A 10766-nucleotide genomic window follows, 5' to 3' on the forward strand; every position below is an offset into this window, starting at 1 on the left:
TAGTGTAGCCACCCTTGGTCTCTTTTGGTTGCTATTTACATAGATCATCTTTTTCCATCCTTTCACTTTTTTTTTTTTTGGCTGTGCCACAGGCATGCGGGATCTTAGTTCCCCAACCAGGGATTGAACCCGGGCCCCCTGAGTGGAAGCACAGAGTCCTAACAACTGGACCACCAGGGAATTCCCCATCCTTTCACTTTCAACCTATTTGTGTACTTAGATCTAAAGTAAATTTCCTTTGCTTGATTTTTGGCAAAAGTCCAGAGACATTTCACTAGGGAAAGGATAGTCTTTTCAACAAATGGTGTTGGAAGAATTGTACATTTATTGCATTAAAATATACCTATACCTCACACCTAATACAAAATTTAACTCAATCTGGATCATAGATCTACATGTAAAATGTAAAATTATAACTCTTTTAGAAGAAAGACCATGGACTAGGCAGAGTTATTAGATATGACATGACAAAAACAATTCATAAAAGAAAAAAATTGGTGAATTGAACTTCATCAAAATATTTTTAAAAACCCTTTATTTTGTGAAAGACACTGCTAAGAGAATGACAATAAGTACAGACTGGGAGAAAATGTTTGTTAATTACATACCCTGCAAAGGAATGTATCTACAATATAGAAATAACTCTCATTACTCAAAAATAAGAAAACAAACAACCCAAATTTAAAAATTAGCAAAATAGGGAATTCCCCAGCAGTCCAGTGGTTAGGACTCTGCGCTTCCACTGCAGGGGGCACAGGTCCAATCCCTGTTTGGGGAACTAAGATCCCGCAAGCCCATGGTGTGGCCAATAAAAATTTTTTTAAATTTTTTAATTAGCAAAATATTTAAACAGAATAATTTAAATGCTTCACCAAAGAAGATATGGAGGTGAAAGATAAGCACAACAATAGCCAGAAGGTAGAAACAAACCAACTGTCTGTCAATAGATGAATGGATTAAAAAATATGGTATAGACATATGATGGAATTTATCCATCCATAAAAAGGAATGGAGTACTGACACATGCTACTATGGATGAACCTTGAAGACATTATGCTAATAATCCAGACTCAAAAGGAAAAAGAATTCATGATTCCACTGGTATGAAGTACCTAAAATGGGCAAATTCAGAGAGACAAAAAGTAGAATAGAGATTCTCAGGGGCTGGGGTGGGGGAGGTGGGAATAGGAGGTTTATGTTTCGTGGGTAGAGTTTATGTTTGGGACGTTTAGGATGATGAAAAGTTCTGGAAATGGATGGTGGTGACAGTTGCAACAATGCATTGAAGGTACTTAATGCCACTGAATTATACAGTTGACCCTTGAACAACATGGGTTTGAACCACGTGGCTCCACTTATATGCGGATTTTTTTTCAACAGTAAATACTACTGGATCCACAGTCAGCTGAATCCACAGATGCAGAACTACAGGTACAAAGGAACTGTGTATACGGAGGAGCCATGTACAAGGAGGGCTGATTTAAAAGTTCCAGGTGGATTTTCAGCGCCATGGATGGTTGGCACCCCTAACCCCCGAGCTGTTCAAGGGTCAACTGTATACTTAAAAATGGTTAAAATGGTAAATTTTATGTTCTGTGTATTTTACCACAATAAAAAACTGTTGGCAAAAAGCCCGCAGTGAGAATTCACTACACATCTATTAGAATGGGGAAAAACCTGATCATACCAAGTTCTGGTGAGGCTGCTGAACAATGCGAGCTCTTACACACTGCTGGTGGGAATGCAAAGTGGTCCAGTTACTCTGGAAAACAGCTTTGCAGCTTCTTAAAAGTTAAACACATACTTACCCAAAAGATCCAGCAATGCCACTCCTGTGTATTGACTCAAAAGAAATGAAAATTTGTGTTCACGCTAAAACCTCTTCATGGGGCTTCCCTGGTGGCGCAGTGGTTAAGAATCTGCCTGCCAATGCAGGGGACCCGGGTTCAAGCCCTGGTCTGGGAAGATCCCACATGCCGCAGAGCAACGAAGCCCGTGTGCCAAAACTACTGAGCCTGTGCTCTAGAGCCCTCGAGCCACGACTACTGAGCCCGCGTGCCACAACTACTGAAGCCCGCGCGCCTAGAGCCCATGCTCTGCAACAGGAGAAGCCCCCACTCACGCAACTAGAGAAAGCTGTGCACAGCAGCAAAGAACCAAAGCAGCCAAAAATAACTAAATAAAACAAAACCCAAAACACCTCTGCATGAATGCTTATAGCAGCTCTATTCATGACCACCCCAAACTGGAAAAAACCCAATCCTTCAGTGAGTAAATGGTTAAACAAACAGCCGTCCTTCCATGCAATGGAATATTACTCAGCAATGAAAAAGAACAGACTTGATACAGCAACAGCATGGATGACTCCCAGAGGCAGTATGCTGGGTGAAAGAAGCCAGTCTCAAAGGTTACCTACTGTCTAATTCCGTTTGTATGTCATCCTGGAAAAGACAGGACTGTAGGATGTAGGACACATCTGTGATGGCCAGGGGTTAGGGATGGGGGGGGATTTGACTGCAAAGGGCAGCAGGAGGAATCTGAGGGTTTGGTGTTCGACAGTCCTGATTATGGTGGTGGTGGCACAAATGTACATGTGTGTAGAACTCATAGAACTGGAGAGCACCCCTCCCACTTCAACTTTACAATATACCAATTTAAAAAGAAGTAAAAGACTTGTAAACATCTGGACCTTCTGAGTGCTCACTGGGGTCTAGAGCCTGCACCGCATTCCACGTTATTACATAAGAATCCTTCACACACCCCACCAGTTGGGCCTACTATTCCCATTTTACAGATGAGGAAACTGAGGTGTAGGGAGGGGCCTGGGTGTGTCTGACTGCAGAACTCACGCTGGTAGCGACTACGCAGTTGAGAGCCTTGTAAAAGTCAAGTCCGTGTTCAGGCCGTGGGGGCAGCAGGACTGCTTCACGGGCCTTCGGGGAGACTGAGAAGATGCCCATGGCTTCCTCGGGGATAAACCTGGACTCTGGCACTGGACAGACCACCCAGTGGGAGGGGGACAGAGGCCGAGAGCCAAAGCGGATCACCCGGGCCGCCTGGCTAGGCGAGCACCGCAGGATGGCTGGAGCTGTCTGGACACCGTGCCAGGCAGGCCGAGGCAGCTGGTCACACCACGGCCGCTTCGAAGCTCCCGTCGGCCAGCACAGGCCCTGTCAAAGGAGCAGCCCTGGGCCAGGACACTCCCCACCCCTGAAAGCATAGCTGAAGAGGGAGTACTGGCCAAAAGTGGCCTCCCCCAGGCTTGCCATTAGGAACGGGATCAGGAGAGACTGAGGCCCTTAGAAGGACGAGCTGAGGCTGAATGGGGTAGGGGTTGGGGGAGAGGGCCATGGGGGGGCGGGGGGCAGCGTCAGAGGGAGCAGAGGCTGGGAAAGCAGGGGGGATGGCAGGCCTGACCGAGGTCTCAGCCACAGGGACAGATGGCGGGGGTGGACTTGCCCGAGGGACGGGTACGTCGGGGCCGGCCCCAGAACAGTGTTCCTCCGAGTGTGGCCAGGATGTTGCAGGGGGCCAGCTGGAGCTGCAGTCACCTGGGCTCCCGCCAGGCACACGGGGGGCCCCAAGTCTGAGAGGCTCTACGCCCAGTGAGGCGCCCAGAAGCCAAGGTCCCCTGCAGCCTCGCTACCTGCGGCAGCTCTCAGAGGGGCTTCCCCTGCTGCCCTTGCACCCACCAGAGGTAGCCTGGGGCACTGGGGGTGGGGATCTGCACTCAGGGCCCCGAGCGCCGCAGACAGCAACCGTGGCCCCTCTAAGATTGAAACCCAGCCACGCGGGTCTCCTTGCCTCGGACTCACTGCAGGCTGCGCCATTCAGGCCCAGGCCCACCTCCTTCTCCCAGCATTTCCTAACGAGGGTCGGGCTTCCTGAGCAGCTGAGAGCTGGGCCGAACGAACGCCTCAGGCTCACAGTGGCTTTGCTCTGGCAGCAGCCCTACAAGGCAATTCCGCCCTCACATCACCCGCATTTCCAGGGGAGGAAGCAGAACCCATGGAATGAGTGCCCAGGCCACTCTGGGTGACCCAGCCAGTCTCTGGGTGCCACGGTCTGAGCCCAGAGCCCTGCTCTCAACCCTGTTCCTACCGCTGTCCCAGGAGGGTTGGTTTCTTCCATGCTTGTGTCTTCTGGACCCTCTGCAAGCCTGGGGCGATCCCCGGGTGTGGGGAGCTGCAGGCTCATCTCTCTGCCAGGCCTCATCCTCGAGCTGAGCTTTTCCCATCCCACCGTCTACATCCTGAAGCCCCGCTGTCCTGAAGCCCCGCTGTCCTGAAGCCCCGCTGTCCGCAGCTTGCTGGCTGGGCCCTGCCTGCTCCAGCCTCACGCCTTCGCTCCTCCACCCCGCTGGCCTTTGTTTATGTGGCCCATTCTCCCCTCCCTGACCGCCCTCCCTCACCGGCCTGCACCCTGATTGTGGGTCAGCCCCTGCACTTCGGGTGCCTCTGGTCAAACACCATCTGGGAAGGCCTCCTTGACTTTCCACCAGCCCGCTAGAAGCGTATTCTAGAACCTGGCACCACGTTCTGGGACCACTGGCTTGTGGGTCTGGCTCCCTTTAGACAGAGAGCTCCCCCGGGCAGGGGCCCTGCGGGGCCAGCTTCACATCCACGGCCCCTGGCAGCACGGGGTATGTGGGCCCATTCCGGGGGTGCTGGTGGGTGAGAGGGGGGCGGGGAATGGGCTGGATGGAGGGAGAAATGTTCGTAATGGCCTACCTAAATCGTATGTCATTCTCCCATTGTGGAAATGAAGGAAAACCGAGACCCATTATTACTCCCTTTAATCACAAAGAACATCCGATTGGAAGAATCTCCGGGGGGGGGGTGTAAAAGGAAAACTGAAGAGTGCCGCCTCCCATCCTTCCTAGTCCCCTCCCCTGGGCGCCTGTGACAGGGATGAATCCTCCAGAGACTGTGCCCGCAGATTCTCACTTTCTCCCTACACACAGCTTCATTTTACAACAATAGTATTGTCCGCTGCACACTCTCTTTCTCCACGTGCCATGGCGGCCGTCCCTCCACTCACGATGCCCCCAGCTACCTCATTCTTCTGGAGGCTGCAGAATGTTCCAGTATCCAGTGTACCATGACGGATTCACCGCTTCCCCTAGGGATGGACATTTACGTTGTCTCTAATGATTTCGTCCTTATAAGTAATGTTGCTGTGGGACTTCCCTGGAGGTCCAGTGGTTAAGGACTCCGTGCTTGCATTGCCGGGGCCTGGGTTTGCTCCCTGGTCGGGGAACTAAGATACCACAGGCCTTGTGGAGCGCCCCCCCCTCAAAAAAAAAAATTGTTGCCGTGAACTTCCTTGGGCAGCCTGCAGCCTTCTGCAGCTGTTTCCGAGGGAAAGATTCCCCGAAGGGAACCGCGGCAGGGTCTGTGTGTTCTAAATGACACTGAGGTCCATCTTTCATTTGGGTTTTAGGAACCACTGTTTCTATTATTTAAATGGCATTCCTACCCTTGCAGCCCCTCCTCTTTAGTCCCCGGACAGCTTTACCATGAACTGATGTCTGGGATTAGAACTAGCCAGAACATCCACGCCCCACTTCCTCTGCCCCAGACTGCGCCAGTCGGCCCCAATTTCGAATTTGCTCCAACTTCCCAAAGCGGGCCCACAGTGGGGAACGCCTGCCCCATTTGCTGGGAGCTGGAAGCTCTGGCAACGGGTGTGGGTGGAGTGGGGTGCCCCTCCCTGCCGCCAGTTCCATCCCCCAAGGTCAGGCTCACACAGGAAGACAGCTGCGAGGAAGCCCTGGCTGCTGGCCAGCCTTGGAGAAGCCTTGTCCACGGTGCCTGCAAATGCGAGGCCCTGAGCTGTTCGCAGGGGGATTTAAAGGCCCCGAGGATGGAGGCAAGTGGGGACGCAGATGCAGGGGGCACCGAGGCTCCTCGGGGGGGAGCCAGGGCTGGAGGGAGCGTGCCGGCAGCTGCAGCCGGAGCGCCTGGGCACAGACTTCGGCCCCTGGCGTTTCCCCTGTGTCAGCTTTTCTATTTTAGGCTGGTTGCTCCTCGTCAGGGAATTCTCAGGGAGCCGTGGGAAACCCAGAAAGGCGGACGTTGGGTCTGCGCGGCTCCCGCGCGCCCTTCCGCGGCCCTGGGGTGCTCTCCAGCACCCGGGCGAGGGGCGCGCCCGGGTTGGCATGCTCGCTCGCCCACACGAAGGTCACCCTTTCCCTGGGTTACGCGTCCCGTCGAGAATGTTCCCAACTTGTGATCCAGTCAGTCTCCTGGATCTTATCCCACAGAAACAATTTGCAGACGTGAAACCCTGGCACCGGCCCAAGCGTGCAGCCCGGGGCTCACCGCGGCCGTGGGAAGGGGATGGAGAGCGCTGCGCGGGGTGACGTGGGAAAAGCCCGCGACAGGCGCTGAGCAGGAAGGGTGACTGCAGGACGGCTGTGATTACAGTTACGTGGAAACCGTATCTGCGCACGGAAAACGGCGGGCGGGCGGCTGGTGGCGCGCGCAGGAGACTCAAGGCCGAGGGCGGGGTCAAGCCCCAGCTCTGCCGTTCGCTTTGCCCTTGGGACCCTCTGCGCCTCCATTTTCCCTATCTGTGAACCTCAGAATAACTTTACCACCACGTTTGGGGTTTAAGGGGACCGTGTTTATAATCCTCAGACCAGGAGGACTCAGAAAGGCACACATTAGGGGCTCAGGAAGGGCATCTGCAGTGGGTTTTATAACAGGGACAAATGGAAATAGTTTGACAGGACCGGGAAACACCTGTGGGAGACCAGCAGCCAAATTCACATCCCTTAAAAAGGGCCCCATAAGCCGCTGCTGCACAATCCACACCGGCTCCCCCTCCCCCCACCCCCGCCAACCCGGGAAAAAAAACTCTAAAGCCTTGGAAAAATATCCCCTGGCTTTTTGGGCCTCTGATTTCCATCTTGCCTGTCACAGGAGCTGTTTCTTTTCTCGCTGCTGGGACCCTCACTAACCAGGGGTAGTTCACCCAGGCCGAGGCGGGGAGGGGCATTTGCAGACCATTTGCAGACCGGAACAGGTGGGGCCTGGCTTTGGAAGTGGGAGCCGCGTTCCGCGGATTCCTGCCGGGCGCTCCGCCCAGCCTGGCTCCGGGCCAGACCGGTGCCCGCAGCACCCAGCTCCACCTGGAGAGGGCCCACCCAGAGGCACCCAGGCCTGGACCCAGGCGGAGGCTCGAGGCAGAGGGGTTTCGTGGTGGGGATTTTCCAACAAGTGAGGGTAGGATTAAATCCAACTGGAAGTGAAATCTAACATTCCAGGATTCATTCATCTGGAGGGTCTAGCCCCTACTGTGTCCCCTCCCAGCAGGCATCTCAGCCCAGACGGGCCACCCCTGCTCCTATGAGCCCACAGGAGTGATGGAAGTGGAGGTGGCTTCAGGTGACTGTCCCCGCTTCCCTGAGACGGAGGGGCTGCCGGGGATGAGAGCTTTCAGTTCTGAAACAGGACAGTGCCAGGCAAACGGGATGGTCAGTCTCCCTGGGGAGAGCAACCTACAGGGTTGACCTCAGGGAGGGTGGCCCCAGGAGGGGAAGCCATGCAGGGGTGCTTCCTCGCCAGTGGGAGGGGGAAGGGAGACAAGGAAGGATACGTGGGGCTGGGGGCTACACTGGGCAAAGGCCACGGAAGGAGGGAGGCTGACATCAGGAGAGACCTTGTCAATGTCAAAAGCTGGTATGCTTGCTGTCTAAGCTGCTCTTTCTGTACCCAGGAAAGTGAGGCCAGGGGAGGAAGAGAAGGAGGGTGGCACAGTTAGGACTAGAAGTGGCTTTCTGGGCACCAGGGTTGAGAGCTGCGGGCCGTTGGGCCCCAGGGGTCGAGGGGCAACTGCCTGTCCTGATGGACTGTGGGGAGGTGTGGGGAAAGGGCGAGCAGAGATCAGGGAGGGAAAAGGGGAACAGAGTCTCCCAAACCAGCCGCCCTGGCGTAGTTACCAGGGGAAGAGGAGTTTTAACACAAAACCCCACTGACCTTGGCTGGCAGGAGCCTTGGGGTCTCCGGGCAGCGTCAGCAGCTCCCTGGATATGTGGCCCAGCAGAGGTGGCCCCTCCAGTCAGGAAATCTTGGTGAGCAGTGCCTGGAGGCCCTGGGTCCTGAGCGTCTCCCACGACCCTCCCCCATCAACTGCCATGGAATCCAGAGCTCTGGGCCTGGCCATTAAAGGGCCAGCGTTGCCCACCCAGCGTCCTGCCCGCTGTGGGGAGCATCACAGCCTTCCTGCCACGTCTGCCGCATCATCTGTTCCTGTCACCTCCTGGCAAGCCCCGATCGAGTGCTGTCCCTGATGAAATATTTATCACTAGGTGACAAAATATGGTTTTTCAAAAGCTTCAAGTCCTATAAGAAGGTGATGTTCTCCATTTCAGCTCTGCCACTTCCGTAGACCCCTGCTGACTGCTCCCGTTGACACAGGTTGCTCCTTTGCTGTTCATCCATCCATCCATCCACCCACCCACCCACCATCCACCCTACCATCCACCATGCAGGCATCTATCCATCCATCTGTCCATGTATCCATCCACCCACCATCCATCCATCCACCCGTCCATCCGAAAAGCACCACTGAGTGTGTATTGTGTAGTATGGTGGTTGCGAGTGCAGCCTCTGCCTTGCCAGCCCTGAATTCCATGGTTGCGCCTACTGCCTATGGGTCCTTGGGAAGCTTCTCAGCCTCTCTTATTCTCAACCTCAGTTTCCTCACTGTGAAAAGGAATAAAGGCACTTACTTCACAGGCTTGCTGTGAAGGTGAAGGTGCAGGCAGGTAACATATGTAACAAACTTTTACTAAAGAATAAAGCACGCAGGTGCTTCTCCTCTCATCCTGGGCCACCTGCCCAGAGTGCTGTGACGAGGACCCCGACGCGGCTCAGCCAGGAGACACTGAACAAGGAATTACGATGAAAGAAGAAAGTGTTTCTGCTGAGGACGAGCTGGGAGCCGTGAAAATGTAGCCAGGAAGACTCGCCAGGTTTGGGGCTCGGGGGAGGAAGCCCAAGTGGATGGACGTTGGCTGTCGGTGGGAAGGGTGCCCTGACAGCAGGAGAGCCTGGTGGAGGGACCTGGGTGAGTCCAGAGGGTGCCCAGACATGCTCGGGTTGTCTGGTTGATGGGACAGCCTGGAGATATGTTGTATTTATAGAAATCGTTCACGGAAACAGGTTCATTTGCCAATTAGCTCCCGCTGGCCAAAGCACAGTTATAAATGTTCTAAAAAACAAACCTCCAAGATGTTTTCTCCTTCTCTAGTTTGTACTCTCCCTTCCATTTCCACTTGTGATTTTTCTGAGCCTGACCGCATTTGGGGAGGGTTATAAAAGGATTTAAAACTTAAGACAATAAACAAATCACCTGCTTTTGTTAAATTGCTTTACTTGCTGTGTTATTTGGTTTCAGGATTTTAGCTATGACCGCAAAAACACTCAACAGATTTAGAAGATTTTCTCATTTTAACTGGAAGGCTCTATCTCCTGGGGGGTGGGGGGGAGGAAGGCAAGACCAATTTACCTGGGAGCCTGGTTTGAGTTGAGTTCCAGGGTCAGGAAGTACTTCCGATTTGGGGCTGGGATCCGGGGTGCACAGTTTGGGGGTGGCATTAGGCTACAGGGGGAGGCCAGTCTGGTAAACGCCGCCAGCAGAGACTGAGTTTGGACCCCAGGGCAATGGGAAGCCGGCTCTGAGTCGTAAACTGGGGAGTGACAGATTAGACCTGGGGTTTTATAAGTTCTTCTGACAGTGCTTCGGGGAGGTTTGGAAGAGGCCAGCTGGGAGGTGGGACTGGGGTAGGGATGGAGGGAGGGAAGAGGATGGCTATAAGAGCTGTCTGAGAGGTGAGGGAGGGGTCTACGTAATGGGCTCTGTTTCCGGCCCAGGCAGCCAGGTGGATGCAGATGCCCTTCTTCATCCGGAGCTGATTTTGTCACCTTTGGTAGTCAAGGCCTCATGCTCCAGGGCACCTGGCCCCAGATGACTAGGGCTGCCGGGCACAGAGATCCATATCCGGCCAGGCGGGGCCAGACTGGGACTTGGCTTCCCCCGCATCCTTCTTGGGAGGGGCATCCAGCCGGCTTGTCAATCGTGGCTCCTGTATCTATGACAACCACACAACTCATTTTCCCTGGGCATTTCCATTTAAAATGCTCTGTCCTTTTGTTTGCACGGGTTCCCGTGTCATATCTGGTGTTCCCATTTTTAGTTGGGAAATAAGAGACTGCATGTTATTCTACCCACGGGCCTGAATGGGGCTGCGGAGAACATCCACGACTCTAAGACCTTTGTGGGTAGCAGAAGTAGGGCAGTGGGGTGAGAATGCGCAGGCTTTGGGGCCAGAACGCCGGCTGCGGGTTCTCGTGCCCCTGAGCCCTCCTCTCCGGGCCTCCCCTTGCCCACTTGTAACTGGAGGTGGTGACGCAGCTCCCAGAGCCCGGGTTCTGAACCTTCTGGAGCTCAGGTTCTTCGCTTCAAACTTGGAAGGTAAGGGCCTCTGTACGGGGGTGTCCCGAGATTAATGGAGACGCCACGCGGAGACAGCGCCGGGGCCGGTCGGACGCTCTGGACGCGGTAGCCGCCGCTCCCCAGCGTGCGCGACGACGGAGGAACGCGACCGCACAGGTGCCCCAGCCCAGGAGAAACGTTAGGGCCCCGCCGTCCCCGCGAATCTCGGGGGCGGGGTGCTCTCTCCTCCCTGGGCGCTGCTGCAGGGCGAGCTCAGGATGTGAACAATCGAGGGGCACATGAGCATTTCCTGTATGTATCGT

Source organism: Mesoplodon bidens, assembly GCF_964165515.1.
Source record: "Mesoplodon bidens genome assembly, chromosome: 6".
NCBI classification, from domain to species: Eukaryota; Metazoa; Chordata; class Mammalia; order Artiodactyla; family Ziphiidae; genus Mesoplodon; species Mesoplodon bidens.